The following is a 21,191-nucleotide window of genomic DNA, read 5'->3' on the forward strand; positions in this document are numbered from 1 at the left end:
CCTGCAATGATCTTCTGAGAGCATGAATTCAAAATCGTTAGAAAAAACCAACAGATGGTTAGATACGTAATAGAGGACAGCAGATTTCTGTGGACAGCTCAGTAGCTGAGCTGAATATTTATCACTATAATTTGTACATCTTATGTTCATTACCCAGGATGTCTAATTGAATGGTACCCCACTCTGTAAAGTGTTTTCTAGTGACATCAAGATATTTTGTGAGCCATGGGATCTGTACGTTATACCAAATTTTTCATGTCTTCTGTAACTTCCATTCTTTTCTAATAAAAATGAAAGGGGCAACTCAAACCATGGGGAGATTTTCTCCTCCCTGGTGACATGTGAGCAAAAGAGGTCAGTGGGAAATATGGAGAGAACAAAAAAAGCAATTTCCCAAGAAAACCATTTGTGATCTTCCTTTAGTGACTTCAGAATTTCACCATTAAGTGATCACTATCTTATTTCAATGCATTTGTATCTCATTAAAACCCCAACTCACCTTATTTTTATATTACTTACAATCATCTTCTCGTCCCCTATGAAGATAGATGGAGCAAATTATTAATGTGTTAATCAGAGGAGGTACCTGGTGACTACAGTTAGCTGCATGCTCTAAGATCACTATTTCTGAATGGCCAAAGGTACGGTTACCAAACTGCTGACATATTGATAAGTAGGAAATTAAGTTATGAAGAGGACATAAGGAGAATACAAAAGAAAATAGATAGGTTAAGTGAGTGGGCGAAGATCTGGTAAATGTTACAAAACATGCAATGTGTGAAATTGTCCACTGGGACAAAAAAAAATTTCTTCGCTAAATGGTGAGAAATTACAGGACTCTGAGACGCAGAGGGATCTGGGTACACTTCTGGTGAACCACAAAAGGTATTTAAAAAAATCACAAAAGTTTAGTATGCCAGTACAACAAGTGATTAGGAAAGCTAATGGAATGTTATCATTTTTGTCAAAAGAATTGAATACAAAAGTGGGGAGGTTGTGCTTCACATGCACAGAGCATTGCCGAGACTGCATCTGACATACTGTGCACAGTATTTAAGAAGGATGTAAATGTGTAGTCAGCAATTCGGGTAAATATTAACAGATTAATAGCTGGAATGGGAGTTGTTTCATGAGGAGAGGTTGAACAGGCTCAGCTTATATCCACTGGAGTTGTGAACAGCAAGAAGTAACTAAATTGTATTGCATATGATTTTGAAGTGTTTTAACAGGGTCGATATGGAGAATCTGCTTCCTCTTATGGGACAATCAAGAGCTAGGCAACATTATTTAAAAATAGGAGACTGACCATTTAAAACAGAGATGTGTTTTTTTCTCTCTCTAAGGTTTGTGAGTATTTAGATTCTCATCCTGGAAAGAAGTCAGAAGCAGAATTATTGAATATTTTTAAGTTAGATAGATTGTGACCATGAAAGCCAAGTTCTGGAGATCTACGCAGATATCCTGGGAGTTGCCCTGAGTCATACATAATCGAGGATTTGCAAGTCCCTGCATGCTTCCAAGTTGATCAGGCTCCACTGAGGTGGCTGCTGAGTGACAAAAGGTATCTCTCTCAACATGGCTCATGACAGCTTCATGAAACCTTCAGACTGACACAAAATGATAATACAACATACTTCCACTAGAGTCATAGTGGCACAGATCTTAGGCCTCCTTAAGATGAAGTTTCAATACTTGCACTGCTCTAGCAGAACCTTGCAATACAATCCAGAAAGGGTGTCCCGCATCATTGTGGTGTATTGTGGCTCCACAACTGGAGTTAACAAAGGGGAATTTCCTGGATGCAGACAAACTGAGGGATCAAGAGCAGTGTTCTAAAGGTGTTAATGAGGATCAATTGACCGCGTGACAGAGGATAGCATCATTCAATGTGAGAAGCCAGAGTGAACCGAATTGAAATCCACTTCCAGGTTAAATGAGCTGTGACTGCTCTTTGTTTAACTATTTAACGTTCTTTTGGCAATCTGGTAAGCAACCCCTGTTTATTGCAAAGGAAATGTTTACTCTCTTTGTGTCATCGAATAAATGTCTCATCATCTTTGTGATTCTCTGCTTCATTCCTTTGGTTATTCCCACTTTCAACAACTTAAATATTAACATATCCTCGACCATTAGGAAAAAGCAACAGTGAGTGAAACAAAGCATAAACATTGCATAGTGCTAGGATTAGGGAACTCTTAAAGCTCCTGTTAGGATATCTTATGAGTATTATACAGCAAAGTCTCTCACAAGTGCCAGCAGGTAATCCTGAGGAATCTCCTTTTGACTCTATCAATATCGATGACCCTTCAATGTCTCAACATGCCCTGAAGCATTTCAGCATTTATCAGGATAGTGTTGAACCTGTGAGAGGCAACACTTTGTGCAGCATTTCTTAGCAAATCATTGTGATCCGAGAGAGAATAGACATGTGAGTACAGATCCCAACCTTAAATGGTAATGCACTGCCTTGAAATGCTGGTATGTAGAATGGACTTTTCTCTACAGGGGTGTGTGGGATCATTATTGATTCTGTACTCACTCAAACGGGGTGTGTGGGTGTGGAATTATTTATACAGGCCAGGGTCTAGCAAAACTCCTGCACATTACTTTTAGTCCATGTTTTGCAATCCCTGGCTGCAATCTTCATTCTCACAGTTCCAAAATCTCTGATATCTGAGACAATCTGCAGCCAGCATCAATTACTTGCAATGTCTGACTATTGCAGCTTCTTTCATCCTTGGGATATCTGAAGAGGGCTGCACCTCTCTCACATGGGTGTGCCTTAACCAGGTCAGGCAGCAAACATTACACCAAAAAACGTACGTTCCCTTGCACTGGCAAAGTATATTTACAGGAGTGAAAAATTATTTACAATGATGTCTCATTTTCATGTCTCCAGTACATTATTTTACTTCATCTGCTTCTCACTGCATCTAAGGGTGGTCCTGCCACTTGCAACTGGCCTGGACGTAGCCTGTTCTGCAAGTGACCCTTTACGTTTAGAAAATTTTGGCAATCTTCTTCTGGGTGTCTTTGGTCCTAGACAGTCCAAAGCCAGAGATCGTCCTCAGTTTCAACTCCAGTAGCCCGGACACCACAGGTAGGAGAGAAGGAGGGGACGGGAAGGGGCAGCTGAAGTGAGATCAAGGCTCCTCAGCTTCTTTCATCTTGCCATTGATGCTGGGAGCACCTTTGGCTAGGATGGCAGACTACAGGGCTAAGGCCAGCACAATATTAATAATAAAAACAGAAGTTGCTGGAAAAGCTTAGCAGATCTGGCAGGATCTGTGAAGAGAAATCAAAGTTAATGGTTTGGTTCCGGTGACCCTTATTCAGAACAATATGATAATGTTCTTAGACTTCTTCATCCTTCGATCCAGCTTACCAAGTGCATTTGACAAACCTACCTGATATTCCTGTATCTGTGCATGCAAAGTCATTAATGGCATAGACTATGGGATTATCTTCTTCCCTGGGCATTTCTGTCTCAATCAGCTGCAGAGTTGTATCATTGACATGTTGAACAGTATATGCTTTCACATTTGATCTGCAAACTGAACTCACTGAGGATGCATAATGCCTATACATCCTCTGAGGATGGAGGTGAAGCTAAAGATGTCTGGTGCTGGCCTCTTCTTAGCTGAGGTTCTCTGGCTTCCACTAATGCCTATAATAAGAGAAAACAGGGGATTAGTTGTTGAAAAGAGATTAAGAATCAGTTAACACTTGTGTAAACAGGATAGCAGAATATGATGGCTCCAAGAAGGTTCTTGAATTGTTTGACCATGATATTCCTTCCATTTCCTCATGATTGGTTATGCACTTCTTCATCTAGAAACATTTTCTCCTCATATGGAGCCAGAAGCCACCACCTCCAACCGACATTACTCAACCCAATTGTGAGCTGGCTGTCCTGCATTGAGGAGAAGAAAGTGAGGACTGCAGATGCTGGAGATCAGAATCGAAGAGTATGGTGCTGAAAAAGCACAGCCGGTCAGGCAGCATCCGAGGAGCAGGAGAATCGATGTTTCGAACATAAGCCCTTCATCCGGAGTGAGGCTTGTGGCCCAAGGGGAATGAGAGACAAATGGCAGAGGGATGGGGATGGGTTTGGGGAAAAGGTAGCTGGGAATGCAATAGTTAGATGAAGGTGGAGGGTAATGGTGATAGGTCGAAGAGGAGGGTGGAGTAGATAGGTGGGAAGGAAAATGAACAGGTAGGACAGTTCAAGAGGATGGTGCCGAGTTGGAAGGTTGAATCTGGGGTAAGGTGGAAGGAGGAGAAATAAGGAATGGTGAAACACCTCCAACCATACGATATCAATGTGGGTTTCACCGGTTTCCTCATTTCCCCTCCCCCGCCTTATCCCAGATCCAACATTCCAACTCAGCATTGCCCTGGTGAACTGTCCTACCTGTCCATCTTCCTTCCCACCTATCCACTCCTCTTCAACCTATTACCATTACCCCCCACTTCATCTAACTATCGCATTCCCAGCTACCTTTTCCCCAACCACACCCTCATCCCCCTGCCATTTATCTCTCAGCCCCCTTGGGCCACAAGCCTCACTCTGGATGAAGGGCTTATGTTTGAAACATCGATTCTCCTGCTGCGCGGATGCTGCCTGACCGGCTGTGCTTTTCCAGCACCATATTCTTTGACTCTCCTGCATTGAGACAAGGGTTGGGATTGAGTTTGATGGAAGAGGCCGCAACGACAGGAGAGTTGATGAGTGTTCCCTGTGAGCAAGGAAGCACAGAAGGCAGGAGGATTAGTTATTTGGGAGAATGAGGTGGACGAGAGGTGTTAATTGTACATGATACATGCAACAGTGAGAGTTTAGTCCATGAGCCTTGGTGAGAAGTGCGTGTAGTGACAGAGTTAGAGTGGTGACCCTGTGGATGTAAGGCAGGAGAGAGAAGATGATAGCTGTTAACTTTGCACTGCTGGACATCCAACTAAATCCACGGGACAGCACCAACCCAGGTTCTGTTTTAGCACAGGCTGTCTGGGGTTAGTGACCTGGCCTCCTTTCACTTTCAGCAGGAAAAGGAATGGCCTGCCTCTCCACTACCTCACCATCAACACCTCCAGGTCCCTGTCCACAAAGTGGGAACCATCTTTGTTCTTCTTGTTGGACATTTGATGCTGACAGTAGAGCATCATGAGGGGCAGTCACTGGTTTGGAGCATCGGAAGTGCTGTACAACTGGGCTTTAAATGTAGATCCTGTGACATGAATGCTGTAAATTCCCGGTGATGGTGAACATGTCCAGCCTTCCTGCCACAAACTCCCCTAGAAGGGGGCTCAAGATCCCAGCTGCAACGTGAATAAAAAGAGAAAGATTGGTTGGGAAATATCACTCGCTGCCATTGTGGATCGGACACGATGATGCTTACTCAACCAAAACATTTCAAATGAAAATGGGAAAATTCCATCCCAGGTTCTTTTCTTCCCCACATTTCAAAAATAAAAGAGACACACTGTCAATTAACAACCTAAAGTCTTTAATTTGCTGACTACAATGTCGAGACACATCTTAATTTCATATCATTCCCATGGTAATGAAATGCAGTCTGCTGTTGTATTGAGTGGTTCTCTTACCTTGTCCTGAAACTGTTGTGTGTCCATTCAAAAAGATGCTTACTGAGAAAAGCACCACTTGGAGAATTATTCATGCCAAAACCAGTGAAGATAAGTTTCTATTTCACAACTGACTACACTTTAAATGTACTTTATTAGTTTATCAAGAGGACTGAGAGATTCTGAAATTATGGTGAGTACTCTGCAAAAGCAAGTATTTTTATTTTAAAAGCCAGGATAGTGAGACAGTATTATTGAAGTATTACCAAATGATCTGGCCATTGACCATGCATTTGTCAAACAATTAAGCAATAAAATGATATTAAGGTATTTTCAGGAAATTTACTCTCTCACTGTCTGATCATAGCATTAAAACAGTGTGGGATACTGAAGCTACCAGTTTTGGAAGATACTGTAATCTTTACACCAAAAAAAATCCAACAACATAAAAACTTCATAGAACAATGGGATAAATCATGATTAATGCAGAAGTGTCATCAAATGATTGCACAGATGTTGACAACAATTTCAGTAGTGGCAGCTTATCTTTTTTTAGTTGATGAAGGCGTGACTCTGCTGGTATTCATGAATGGATATGGAGGAGCCTTTAAGTACAAATCCCCAAGTAGTTAAACTCCACCTCTAATCAGTAATTTCTCCTGAAATTGTTGCCCTGCTCATTACAAACTCTTTTTCTCATCTCCTCTATGGGTTCAAACCTTCCAAAGGACTGTGCATCCTTGTGACAATACTGTACCTTCAAGAGATGTGTTTTGACCTGTTTCTCTTGCAGAGGGGTGTTGTCACAGTGATACTGAAATGTCTCCTTCAGACGGCCGGTTGGTAAACAGCTTTGAGTTCACCCTAGATCTTTTTTAGAAAGTAAGATGAAAGAATCATCATTGAGCGAGGTCAGGTTCACATTGACACAATGTATTTTAGTTTTGCTTTCAGTTAGTTGGTGGTTTAGACTGGCCATTGGAGCTGAAAGCTTAAGTTCTTTGCTGCTAGAGTGAAGTCTTAAACAGAGAGACTTCCTCTTAAAAATCAAAAGGGGCAGATTGTTTCTTTCAATGTTTCTTTTGACTGGACTGTATCGCTGAATTGTTTACATTGGAACAGTTGATGAGTAGTGTCTAAATAATATATTATATTTTAGTATTTCAATAAAGTTAGGCAAATTCTTCTTTTCATTATATTTTAACTGTTGTAAGGTTAAAGTGTGTTTTGATTAAAGATTAGTGGTGGACCTATCAAATTACATCTGGGAAACAGTGCCTTATATTTGCCTTAACAAAAATAAAGAAGTTAAGATCAAGGCTATCTCTATAAAATAATTTGGGAGGTTTGGTCTGGTCCATAACAAACCAGAGATCTGGGTCAAAATCTCTAATTCCAGGTTGGATTTGGGATTATTGGACTCAAAAACAATGAGTGGTGAGTGCTATTGTTTTCTTTTCAGGTGTTATATTTGATTGGTTTAAGTAGGGAGTGCCTTGTGTAATGATAGCTCTTTCAGTGGCCAAGATATTCCTGGGTGTGGAAGAAATCATTTGGGGTGGTTTACACAAGGTGAGTAAGGCCAAAGTTTTTGGAATCTGCAGACAAGCTGAAGTTGGTGTTGCCTAGGGAATGTGGAGCAATTGCTCAGCTCTTACCATTGCCAAAAAAATAATCGGAATCATTGGAAACAGTTAAAACTCAATTGCAATATCTTGCAACAATATTCCAACAATATCTTGAATTATAGACAATGACAACGGAAAAAGTAAAACAAAGAATAGCCCTCGCAAAAGAAAAAGAACAAATGGCCCCAGCAGAAGTAAAGGATAAAGAGAGATCTTTTGAACTTTGGAAGTTGGAAATGGAAGTGAAAGTCAACTTAAAATGGTGGAGTTAAAGATAAAAAGGTGGGAGTGGTGATGAGGACAGCGCTGAAGAGTAGACCCATCATAGCCAAAGACCTAATGGGGATCTGTTTAAATATATCTAAGTGTTTCCAAGGTTTGATGAGGAAGACATAGAAGAATTTTTTATTTCATATGAGGAAGTGGCTAAGCAAATGAAAGAAGGGCTTATGCCCGAAACGTCGATTCTCCTGCTCCTTGGATGCTGCCTGACCTGCTGCCCTTTTCCAGCAACACATTTTTCAGCTCTGATCTCCAGCATCTGCAATCCTCACTTTCTCCTAAGCAAATGCAATGACCACTGACAATGTGGTACTGCTGATTCAAACAAAGTTCGTAAGTAGAGGTATTGAGGTGTTTGCGTTATTGTCAAGGGAGATATCTGGCGAATGTAATTAGATGAAAAAAGCCATCTTAAGTGCATCTGAACTAGCGCCAGAAGCCTACAGACAGTGTCTTAGGAATCCTAGTCAAACGTCCATAGAATTTGAAAGGATCAAACAAGTAACTTTGTTAAGGACATTGAAAATAAATCAGACATGTAAACTTCTCAGAGAGACTGTTCTTTTGGAGAAGTTCAAAAATTCAGTTCCAGAAGGAGTGAGAACTTATGCACAAAAGCAGAGAGTCACAATAGCAAGATTAGCAATGGAAAGGGTAGATGATTATGAGTTGGTTCATTAATCAAAGTTTGGCTTCCAACATAAATTTCAATCTGTGAGGGATGGAAATTTGGGAAAAGAGAAATCCTCAAGTGGTAAGGGGAAAAGTGATCTCATTGAAGTTACTGAAGATAGTTTACCACAGGTTAACAAGAAAACTCACGTGGAGGGGGAAGAGAAGTAAAAACAACTTCAGAGATTTTCACTGTATAAGGTAGGACACATGAAAGTCACTGTGCTGGTGGTTTAAAAAAAGTCCAGTGGGAAAACAGGGTACATTAATGGGGTTTGTTAATGTGGTAAAGGAAATCACACTTGAAGCTAAAGAGCTGCAAATGAATGTACAGCTGGGTTGGGATTGGCCGATAAGAAAGTGCCAAATCTCTTTAAAGAAGTTACTTACTAGGGTAAGGTTTACTCATGTAAGCCAGAAGAACAAATTAAGGTAAACAAATTAAGATGTTAAGGGATATGGGAGCAAGTCAGCCTTTGATGATGAGAGATGGTGAGAAGGAGTGTTACCAGAAAAGGTAATATGTGGAATTTGTAGTGAGAAGGGCAGTATTCCATTACGTAAGGTGAGGTTGGAGAGTCCAGTGAAAAGTAGAGAAAAGCAGGAGTAATAGAGAAACTCTTAGTTCCTAACATAAGTTTATCCTCGATAATGTTTTAGCTGGATCTCAAGTGGGAGTGATGCTGACTGTGGTTGAAAAGTTAGTGGAAAATCAGACAACTGAGATGTTACAGGAAGTACATTCTGGTAACAAGGTCACAAAACCACAGGTAGAATAAAGAAAAGGAAGTTCAAGTTCAATTATCAGAAACTATTTTTGATCAAATGGTTGATATAAAAACAAGAACAGGTGGAGGACAAAGTGGATATTTTCAGTTATGGGAAGTTAGCTGAATTACAACAGAAAAAATGGAAAGGTAAAGCAGTTGTACCAAAAAGCATACACAGAAGGCAAATCTGAGTGTATCCCAAAATGCTACTGACTTTAAAAAATTAAGTCTTGAAGAGGAAACTGACATCAAATATACTTTATCAGTACAAAGTCATGCCATTTGGTAGGAAGAATTCTCGAGCCATATTTCAAAGATGAAACACTTAGGTAATTTGGGGATTACCCAATTGTGTGGTGCACAGAGATGATCAGATGATGTTTAGTCACACATGAAAGGAACATTTGGCGCATCAATCAGAATAGATCAACTTCAGGAGTTGGGCTTACTGATAAACCTGGCTAAGAGTGAGTTTACAAAGGCCAATTCATGTTCCTAGGCCATACCATTGCACACAAACATAAGGCCTCATGGGATGTGAAAATTGAAGGTTATTGGGAATTTTCCTATATTGTTAACAAAGAGGTAAGTATTGTGATTCCTGGGCTTAAGTGGCTTTTTACCAGAAATTTGTACTTGATTTTAGCAGTGTAGTTGCTCCACTGACTGACCTGTTAAAAAGTGCAAAAAATGTCTGTAGATGGATGAGTGTCAGAAGGCATTTTACAGCCTGAAAGCTGTGTTAACCAATGCAACATCCAACAACATAAAGCCATTCAAGATGGTTAATAATGTGATTAATTAGAATGTCAGTGTTGAACTCTTGTAAGAAGATGATGAAAGTATAGAAAGACCTACTGGGCATTTCTTTTTCCACAAGTTCAGAATTCATCAAAATAAATATTGCAGCATTGGGAAAGAGACCTTGAGTTTGGTGTTGTTTTTGCAGCATTTCAACATTTATGTGGCCTGGTTTGTATTTGAGATGATTGAGCATTTTTAGAAAAATGTAATGATATAAATACCAGACTATTCAGATGGAGTTTATTGATACAGTCATTCAATTTGGAAATTATTCATGTGGCAGGACAAAAGAACATAGTTGCTGACATATTTTCACAACTTTGATGAAGGAAGATGGGAGTATTCGGTGATGGAGAGTGTATTGTTGAATGTTTACATGCTTAGAGCTAATACAATGTATATACAATGCCAAGTACTAATAGTGTGAGACTGAAAATGAAGATATTGATTTTTTTTAAACAGTGAAGGTGTGACAATGCTGTCGCCTTCTATCTTGAATCTCCTGCAGGGGGTTGCTGTTCCAATTGTGCTGAAGTGTCTCCTTCAATCTATTTCAACAGGCAAGGTCCCTTGATTTTCACACACCCATTGGCTTAAATTGTGACTTAAAATCTAACATGGAGCCAATCATAATCATATTGTATTATAACTATGTGATAATTGAGATATGAAACATGTTAATCATGAAAATTTCATTTAACATTTTTCAGACATTGAGTTTTGAACAATGTTGGAAAAATTGGTTATTTCAATTCTGTGGAGATACTTGGTTTGTTTCCTTTAAAGCAGATTATTTTAAAAATGTATTGAATATTCATTTTAATGAGGAATTTCTTAGAAACTATGCGGTTTCACCTATTTGCTGGATTTCTTTGCTGGTGGTCACCTGAATGTCTTTTATAGTTGTTCTGTTTGAGCAGTGTTTTGTAGGCAATTGGAGATTTTGATTTTCAGTTGAAGAAGCCTGCCAAAGAATCAGCTGCTCAGCTCATCTCTCCTTTTTCGGAAGTACCTTTCTAGCGAGTCTAACGTGAAACCTGATTGTCCTCTTGAAGAACAAAGGAAACCTCTCATTACTGTTTCCTGAGCAAGTTGCATCTGCCACGACCCCAGAGACAACCATGTGTCTGGTGACTTGTCTCCATGTGCCAGAGTATCTGAATGGCAGCTGTCTCAACATTCCACACCATATCCTTTTGTTTCCTTCATAAACTAACCGAAATAAATAGCAACAGAAAGATCTTTCTTTTCCCCTTTACTTAGAGGGATATCACAAACTGCATGTGTTCACCAATTTTGGATCTTCATGAAATAAGTTGTTTTATTATAAGTCAATAATTTTGCATTTGTTAAAAAAACTGTTTTTTTTTACTCAAGGATTAATATACAGAAAGCATACAATTAACCATATTGCGAATGATGTCAAACAATTCAATATATATTGTAACTTGTGGAGTAGTGGGATGAGAAAAAAGTATTCCCTTCTCATCTTGGTCATAACACTATATTTGCAAATGACCTGAGACACCCATAATATGTAATACACATGTGACAGATGCATAACATGTGCTGTGACATATATAATATGTAATAATATGCAGGATTAATGCATAATAAATCATAATTTGTTGCATGTAAGGGTGACATAATTTAAAACATGGTACTGTATAATATGTGTGATTATCATAATGCACAGTGTGTAATATGCAGTCTTTGTGTAACATCCATAATATGATCACTATATATAAACTTAATATATTAAGTATGTGTGTGTTTCTGTGCATGCATGGTGTATGAGTGAGAGAATGAGAGACAGTCATAATGTAGAACATTTGGGAATGTTAGGTCAATCCTGATTCAAAAGAATGCATCTTCGATACAGTCAAAATATATTTTCAAAACATTTGTTCTAGACATGTAACTGTATTTGCCCTCAGGCATGTTTAGACTTTAAACATATTCGAACATGGCCTCAGCCTCATTTTTATTTTCTCTATTTTTTCTTTCTGTTACATATATACGTGAACATAAGTAATACTTATAGTATGTGCCAGAAATCTAAAGAAAACAACTGAGGCCTGTCAATGAGAGTGTTGTTTGATCCCTGTTACTTACATCCTGCAGAGCACATTAACCTTGTCCTATAGTATGAGGTCATTATATTTACATAATTTGACAGTGTGCAGCGCTGAAAGCACTCTCAGTTCCACAGGGGGTTGGGGAGCAGGATGTCAGGTGTCTGTAATGCTGGAAAGGCCTGTTGATTGCTGCCAACTTCTTTCTGAACTACGCTCCCTGGGGACTTAAGTTTCTGAGCAGAATTTAGGTGGTGAAGGCCACAAAAAGAAAAGAAAACAAGTAAGGGTGATTATATTTTCTACGAACTCAAGCAGTACAGTTATATTGTGTGGACACCTTCTTATTTAGGGCATCTTTGTTCCACCAACCAGTTAGATTGCAGTTGATCTGTATTTTATCTCTGTCTACCCACTTTAGTTCTGTAACCCTTAACACCTATACCTAATGAACATGAATTAGTAAAATTGCATCTAATATAGATCAGCATAATAGGTGCGAACCTTTGAGCTAACAACCAGAGTGCATCATTGACTTGGCACAGCAGCATATCTTTGATTATGCTGATGCCAAGTCTTTGTTATTACAAAAAAGTAGTTACTTAAATTCTCACATTTGGCTCTTTAAAGTCTGATTTTTACCACATTTACATTGATAACAAATTAATGGCTGCCAGTGCCTTTCAAACATAACCTCCAACATAGCAATCCATTTTTGAAAAATCGAATACCAGTGTAGATAGAAGGAAAAAAAAGATAGTGGCCTTCCCAAAGTCTAAGGCAATGAATTTGACTATAGAGTGTATTATTCCAGACAAAGTAATACATGGAAATTACAACTTTCTTGTTGCAAACTAATCAACTTATCTAGGAAAGAGAGCTGAAAGGGGAACTGCAAGGAAATGCATGTGGAACACAATGAAGATATAAAGCAATGCAATTTGGGAAAAAAAATCACTGACCTCATGGCAAAATCAGAAGCTGATTGGTTGGTGAATATCTGAAATCAGTTTTCCAAGACAGAGATTAATTGGAATTGATCAGTAATTGCTCTTGTTATAATCTAGTCTCCAGTTTAAAGTAAATATTTTAGAAGTTAACTTAAGCTCGCAAGTCAGCTCAGTGGCACAGATTGCCCGTCCTGTGCATGTGGGGAGCTATGGATGTTTCATGTAGCTTAAACAATGTGTCGGAAGTGTCTACAGCTGTACAAAATTGAGCTCTGTGTTTTGGGACTCAGGCTGTGGGTAGAATCACTATTATGCACCCGTGGAGCTGAGAATTATGTGGACTGCACATTTAACAAGTAAAAACACCACAGATTATGACCAGCGGTCAGAGAGGGAATGGATGACCTCAAGGCAATCAAAAGACCAGACAGGTAATACACAAGTCCTGTGTCTCTCATTAAATAGTGTGACACATTCGATGCTGGTGAGGGTGATGGTTTTCCAGAGGAATGTAGCAAGATCCACGTTTATGGTACCTCATCTTCCTTAGTGGCACAGATGAGGCAGAAGAGTGGGCATTTATGACTGCAGTTGTCTAGTATAGGTAGCTAATCATTTATAAGGAATGTTCAGATCCCATATAGAATTGTTAAGTAATAACAGTTTAGATAACATTCATAGTTTAATAGACAAAGGAAGGAAATACATGACTAATCTCAGATGGGAACACTTTTCCAATCGTAAAGCCATTCTGAAGAATGGAGGAGCAGAGGCAATGAAACAGGTCTTGGAGTTATAGGCTGTTCAGCACAGAGGATTGCAGACTTTATTGCTAACAGTCTTTGGTCTTCCTTCAGACTCTTGGTCTTCTACCAAGAAGTCAGAAGTCAGAAATCACATGACACCAGGTTATAGTCCAACAGGTTTATTTGAAATCACAAGCTTCTGAGGCACTGCTCATTCATTAGGTGAAGTGGATGGTAGCACACAGGCACAGAATTTATAGGCAGAAAGATCATTGCAAGATAATTCCAGGTAATTAAGAGCGTCAAAAGATAATACAAATGGTGTGAGTGGAGTGTCAACAGGCTGAATGACAAGTCTTTGCAGGTGATCAAAAGTGTCAAATGGTGTAGGTAAAGTGTCAACAGCTGAACAGCAAGTGAAGGGATGACCTATGATCCAATTAATTAAGGCAGAGAGTAATTACAGAAAATCAAAAATAAGATGGTGATAGAGACAAACCAAGTGACTGGAACAACATAATAGCTATAAGAATTGCATGACAAGGGTCTAAACAAAGTAATAAATAATCCAAATCTATACAAGCTAATTAATGTAGAGTGATCATAACACATTATCAAGGTGGTACCATCTTTTTTTTGATTTTCCATAGTTATCTCTCTGCCTTAATTAAAGAGATCATTGGCAGAACCTGGACTAATATCCTCGCAGAGAGACTGGACTGTTGTACAGCATTTAAACTACTTTGTCAGGCATGGGAACCTGAGAAGAAATTCAAATAGAATAAAAACAAAGCTGCTTATGGGAAGTAGAAAAGCTGTAAATGGAAGTGGAAAGCAGCAGAAACTATGTCTTAGAAACAACCAGCATTAAATTACAGAGTAGAGACAAAGAAGATGAATCAAAGGCATTCTGAATGAACATGGCATTTGAAAGAAATAATAGGTGAATTGATGGTGCTAGTAGGAATAAAAAGAGTATGATTTATTCCCAATACAGAAATATAGCTGCAGTGGCCAAGATTGGGAACTTAATATTAAAGGATATTTAATATTTAGGAGAACAGGCAAAAATGGGAATGAGGTAGAGTTTTGCTGATAATAAAGGGAAGAAATCAATATATAACTGGGGAGGATCTCCAAATGAAAGAACAGGATACAGGATTGGTTTGCATATACCTGAGAAACAACAAGGGGCAGCAAATATTGGAAGGAATTCTTCATGTGGGCCAGAGAACAGTAGCGGTAATATTGGATACAGTGTGAATCAACAAATTAGAATTACATTCGCAATGAGAATACAGCAATAATGGGTGACTTCAATCTACATTTGGAATGAGTAAATCTAATGAGGACTAATGCAATGGAGAAGAATTCCTGAAATGTAATTAAGATAGCTTTATGGAATATAAACAGACTATGTTGCACCTGATATCATGCTAACTTGGGAAATTATTATAAAAGAACTTTTAGGGAATAATGACCATAGCATGATGGAATTTTCAAAATGATGTAGTTTAATTTGAAACGAGGAGCTTAAAACTAAATAAGGTGAATTGGTATAAGATAGATATAAGGAGGAAGATGGCTGTGATGGATTGGAAAACTACAGTCAGTTCTTCTATAACACAATGGTTGCGTTCTTGCTCAACCCCACGTTATAGAGGAATCGCACTTTAGAAACAGTGCTTAAAGTGTTGGCAATGTAATCACATTACAGCCAACACATGTTTTAAAAGTTCACGCTTTAGAAACAGCATCCCCAATTCGGCAATTGCGTTACAGCGCGTACATATTGTTGAAACATACATTATAGCAGAATGACCTGTATTTTAAAAGATTTAAAGCTTGGTTTTCAAAAAAAGTTGTGCTTCCATACAAGGAGGAAATATCCAACAGGAAACATGAGAACATCTTGCCTAACAAGGAAAGATAGTAGTAGATTAAAGGAGAAAAATACCAAAGTTACTATAAAAGGTTATAAGTCTGAAGATTGGAGAACTTTAGAATTCAGCACAAGAGGATCAATAAATTGATTTAAACAAAAATGAATGTAAAATAGCAAGTAAAAATAGTTCAAGCTTCTGTGGGTGTTTTAAAAGGAAGAGATTATTAAAGACCAACATGGGTCCATAACAGGCAAAGACCATAAGACATAAGAGCAGAAATTAGGCCATTTGGCCCATCAAGTCTGCGTGCCATTCAATCATGGCTGATAAGTTTCACCTCACTCTCCTCCTTTTTCCCTGTAACCTCTGATCCACTTAACAATCTAAGCCAGTCTTACATATACACAATGACCTGGATTCCACAGCCTTCTGTGACAATGAACTCATAGATTTACCACACTCCAGCTGAAGACATTTCTCCTCATCTCTAATCTAAAGGGTTTTACCCTCACTGTGAGGCTGTGCCCTCAAGTCCAAGTCTCTCCTGCTAATGAAAACATCTTTCCAATGTCTACTCTGTCCAGGCCATTCAGTATTCCATAAGTTTAAATTAAATCCCCCCCCGCCTCCCCCATCCTTCTAAACGCAATGAGTATAGAGTCTTCAAATATTAAATATTTCATTTCTGGAATCATTCTCATTAAACTTCTCTTGATCTGCTCCAAGGCCAATACATCCTTCCTGTCATATGAGGCCCAAAATCGCTCACAATACTCTGAATGTGGTCTGACCAGAGCTTTGTAAGGCCTCAGAAGCACATCCCTGCCTCTCCAACTAAATGCTAACATTGTATTTGCCTTCCTAACTACTGACTGCAAGTTTACCTTAAGAGAATCCTGGACGAGGACTCCCAAATCCCTTTGCACTTCAGATTTCTGAATTTTCTCCCCATTTAGAAAATAGTCTACGCTTCTATTCTTCCTGCCAAATGGCATGACCTCACACTTTGCCACGTCATATTCCATCTGCCACTGCTTTGCTCACTCTCCTAAATTCACTTAAACCCTTCTTCAGTCTCTTCGCCGCCTCAATGCTACCTGTCGCCATTGGTTAGGCCAGTTTCAGAATATTATGTGCAATTCTGATCTCTCTCCTTTAGGAAGGATGTTGTGAAACTTGAAAGGGTTCAGAAAAGATTTACAAGGATGTTGCCAGGATTGGAGGATTTAAGCTATAGAGAGAGAGGCTGAATAAATTGGGGTGTTTTTCCCTGCAGGGTCGGAGGCTGAGGGGTGACCTTATAGAGGTTTATAAAATCATGAGGGACATGGATAGGATAAATAGACAAAGTCTTTTCCCTAGGGTGGGGTGTCCACAACTAGAGGACATAGATTTAGGATGAGAGGGAAAAGATTTAAAAGGAATCTAAGGGGCAACTTTTTCACGCAAAGGGTGGTGATGTTTGTAATGAGCTGCCAGAGGAAGTGGTGGAGACTGGTACAGTTGCAACATTTAAAAGGCATCTGGATGGGTATATGAATGGGAAGGGTTGAGAGGGATATGGGTCAAGTGCTGGCAAATGGGACTCAGTTAATTTAGGATATCTGGTCAGCATTGACAAGTTGAACCAAAGGATCTGTTTCCATGCTATACATCTCTATGACTATATGACTCTATTTTTGTATCATCTGCAAACTTAGCTAGAATGCCCTTAGTTCCTTCATCTAAATCATTAAATGTATAAAGTGAAAAGTTGTGGTTCCAATACTGATCCTTGCAGAACACCATTAGTCACCAGCTGCCATCCTGAGAAGGACCCTTTGATCCCCACTCTCTGCCTTCTGCCAGAGTGCCAATCGTCTATCCATGCTAGTACCTTGCATCTAACCCATGGGACCTTATCTTAGTCGGCATCTTACGTGGCACCATGTCAAAGGCCTTCTGGAAGTCTAAGTAGATAACATCCATTGGCTGCCCTTAGCCTAACCTGCTCATTACCTCCTCAAAGAATTCCAACAGATTTTTCAGGTATGACTTCCCTTTGATGAAACCATGCTGACTTTGCCCTGTTTTACTATGCTCTTCCAAGTGACAGAGTTTTATAATATGAAATAGAGAAATGTCAAAGAATCTAACTCTGTACTTTATGTCAGTCTTCACAAAGGAAGATGCAAAGGCTTCCTGAAATAATTAAGATCCAGGTGTCTAGTGGGAATGTGAAAATGAAAGAAATTAATTTTCATTCAGACAAAATAAGATTAGAGACACGAGTAGGAATGAATGATGACAAATACCCAGGATCCAATGATCTTCACGCTAAAAGATTGAAAGCGATAACTGCAAAGATATTGGATGCATCAGAGATCACTTTCAAAATTCTATTCATTTGCAATAATGCCTGCAGATTGGAAGGTTGAAAATGTAGCCTCGCTGTTTAAAAACGGAGGGAAAGAGAAAATCCAGAACTGCTGACCGGTCAGCCTGATTATAAACATACAAACATGAAATAGGAGCAGAAATAGATCAGTTAGCCCCTTGAACCTGCTCCATTCAAGAAGGTCTTGGATGACCTATTTGCATTTTGAGTTCCACATTCCCATGTACTCTTGACCTTAATTTCCCTGCCTAATAATAATCTACCTGCTTTTTTCTTAAAACATACTTAATTACCTTATCTCACTGCCTTAAAAGACAGAGTATTCCCTCTGAAAGGAAAAGAACATTCTCTGATCTGAAAGAGCAATCCATAACTGACTCACAAGAGGAAACATCCTTCTAACATCCACCTTGTAAGACCATTCAAGATCTTACATACTTCTATCAGGTCACCCCTCATTGCTCTGAAATGCAGTTGCACCACCCTAGCCTTTCCAATCTATCCTTTTAAGTTAACTCACTCCATTTTGGTATTAATTTACTAAACCTCCACTGAACCTCCAATGTATTTACATCCTACCTTAAATAAGGAGACCAAAATTGCACAGTATTCAAAATGTTGTCTCACAAACATCTTTTGTAACAGAAGTATAATATCCTTACTTTAATGTTCATTTCCTTTCATAAGAAAGGACAGAATCCCATTAGGCTTCTTGATTATCTGCTGTACTAATATATTCTTTTTTTTAAATTACTCTTGCACCAGAACACCTAAATCCTCTGAAACTCAACATTTGGCTATTGTTCTCAACTTAAGTAATGCATTTTTTAATCTTCCTGTCTAAGTGAACAACTTCATATTTTCCAACATTATACTGTCAGATTCTAGCCTACTCACTCAACCTATGTATATCCATCTGCAACCTCCTTATATCTTCTTCACAACATACTTTCCTACTTAACCTGGTGTTGTCTGTGAATTTAACTACCATGCTTTCACTCATCTCGCCTACAACATTGATATAAATTGCAAAAAATTGAGGCCTCAGCACATATCCCTGTGATCTCTACTCGTCACATCCTGTCAATCAGGCAACGATTCATTTAAACGTAATCTGTTTTCTGCCAGCCAATCCTCTTTCCATGCTAATAAGTGATAACTGGATATTTTGAAAACAATTGTCTGATTAGAGAACAAGCCAACATGGATTTATGAAAGGAAAAAAATCATTTTAGCAAAACCTGCGAGAGATTTTTGAAGATGATACTAGCAGACATAATACAGGGAACCCAGTAGATATGGATTTGGATCTTCAGAAAGCTTTCGATAAAATCCCACACAAGAGGTGAGTGAATAAAACTAAAACCGATGTAACTGGGGGAATATACTAGAATGTACTGATGTTTGGATAACAAGCAGTAAGCAGACAATAGGAACAAATCAAAGAGTTCCTCTTGGGTTTGCAAGGTGTGAACTGTGGGGTACCTCAAGAATCAACGTTTGGGTTCCAGCTTTTCACAACCTTAATGATTTGAATGTGGGGACCAATTGTTCGATTTCCAAGGTTCCAAAATTTTAGTGGGAATGAATTGTGAGGAGGTTTTGAAAAAATATTGGTCAATTTAGATAAAGCTGCATGAGTGGACAAGAGCACGGCAAAATTGAAGATAATGTGGCTAAGTGTGAGGTTATCTATTTTAGGAGGAAGAGTGGAGGTGCAGAGTATTTCTTGAATGCTGAGAGGTGGGAAACAGTTAATGTCCAATGCTGAGCAAGCACACGTTGTCTGACAGTTTACTGCACACTTCATTCCTTAATTTAGGTGATGACTTCAAGCAAATCTTTGCAGGATCTCCCCTCAACTTAACCATCTCATAGATGGTAGATCAGTTCACCAAAGGCAGCATCAAGTTTGTTGAGTAAGGATTTAATAATCAGTGCGGATGGTCTCCTGTTTGAACAAAGTTTACAATCTTAACGACAACGTACATTGTGCAAAGAAAGCCCATAACATTACTCATTAAGGTTTGCTGGTAAATCTTACACTGGCAATTGACAATGAAAGGGAAAGTCAGGATCTTTTCTGCAAAGTGCAACAAAAAGTGTATTTTCATCCCCACATCACCATCATATGCAACCGCAGAAGTTTCAACATTTACTTCCCCCCTCCTTACCATCCAAGGCCCAGTCCTACCTTGCAGGTGAAGCAGCTTTATTCAATCTCATCTATTGTGTTCACAATGTAGTCTCCTCTACACTGGGGGAACAAAATACAGATGGGTTACCACTTTGCATAACACCTACATTCTGTCTGCAAAAATGGCCCCAAGCTTCCAGTTACCTGTTACTTCGAGACATCACTATGTTCCTTGGCCAGCATTTCTGTCACAGACCTGCTACAGTGTTCCAGTGAGCCTCAGCACATGTTTGCAGAACAACATCCCATTTTCTGCTTGAGGGACCTGCAGCCTCTAGATCACAACATCAAGTTCAATGACTTTAAAGCCTGATTCTATCTTTCCATTTTTTTTACATGCCACACACCTGGTCCTGTTTCAACATGTGTCACTTTTAGCACAGTTACTCATTCTCATGTACTCAGAGTTACAGTTATACAGCAAGGAAACAGTCCCTTCGGTCCAACTCATCCATGCAACCAGATAGCCTAAACTGCTCGGATCCCATCTGCTAGCATTTGATCCATACCCCTCCAAATCCTTCCTGTTTATTTACCCATCTAGACGCCTTTTAGATGGTGTAATTTTAAATGTTGTAAACGTGTAATCACCTCCACCACCTCTTTTAGTAGCTCATTCCATAAACGCACCACCTGCTGAGTGAATAAGTTATCCCTTAGGTCTCTGTTAAATCTTTCACCTCTCACCTTAAACCTATACCCTCTAGTTTTGGACTTCCCTATTCTGGGGAAAAAAGCCTTGGCTATTCAAGGGATCCACGTCCCTCATGATTTTATAAACCTCTGTAAGGTGTTCCCTCAGCCTCCAACACTCCAGGGAGAAAAACCTCCACTCTATTCAGCCTCTCCCTATGGCTCAAACCTTCAAATCCTGGCAATGTTCTTGTAAATCTTTTCTGAACTCTTTCAAGTTTAACAACTTTCCTGTGGCAGGGAGATCAGAATTGAATGCAGTATTGCAAAGTGGCCTCACCAATGACCTGTGCAGCTGCAATGTGATGTCTCAACTCCCCAGCTCAATGAACTGACCAGTGAAGGCAAGTATACTAAACACCTTCTTCACTACCCACTTTGTGGGCGGCACGGTGGCACAGTGGTTAGCACTGCTGCCTCACAGCGCTAGAGACCCGGGTTCAATTCCCGCCTCAGGCGACTGACTGTGTGGAGTTTGCACGTTCTCCCCGTGTCTGCGTGGGTTTCCTCCGGGTGCTCCGGTTTCCT

The 21,191-nt window shown here is 39.3% G+C and overlaps 1 long non-coding RNA gene across 1 annotated transcript in view; it reads right to left on the reverse strand.

The window, feature by feature from the left end:
* Positions 1-3,120: 3,120 nt before the first annotated feature.
* LOC122550664 overlaps positions 3,121-21,191 on the reverse strand; it is a 58,038-nt gene continuing 39,967 nt past the window's right edge. Inside the window, exon 3 of the long non-coding RNA XR_006311910.1 lies at positions 3,121-3,667. This is a non-coding gene — a long non-coding RNA (uncharacterized LOC122550664). The remainder of the gene's footprint in view (positions 3,668-21,191) is intronic.

The sequence above is a fragment of the Chiloscyllium plagiosum genome, chromosome 6, assembly GCF_004010195.1.
Source record: "Chiloscyllium plagiosum isolate BGI_BamShark_2017 chromosome 6, ASM401019v2, whole genome shotgun sequence".
Lineage (NCBI taxonomy): Eukaryota > Metazoa > Chordata > Chondrichthyes > Orectolobiformes > Hemiscylliidae > Chiloscyllium > Chiloscyllium plagiosum.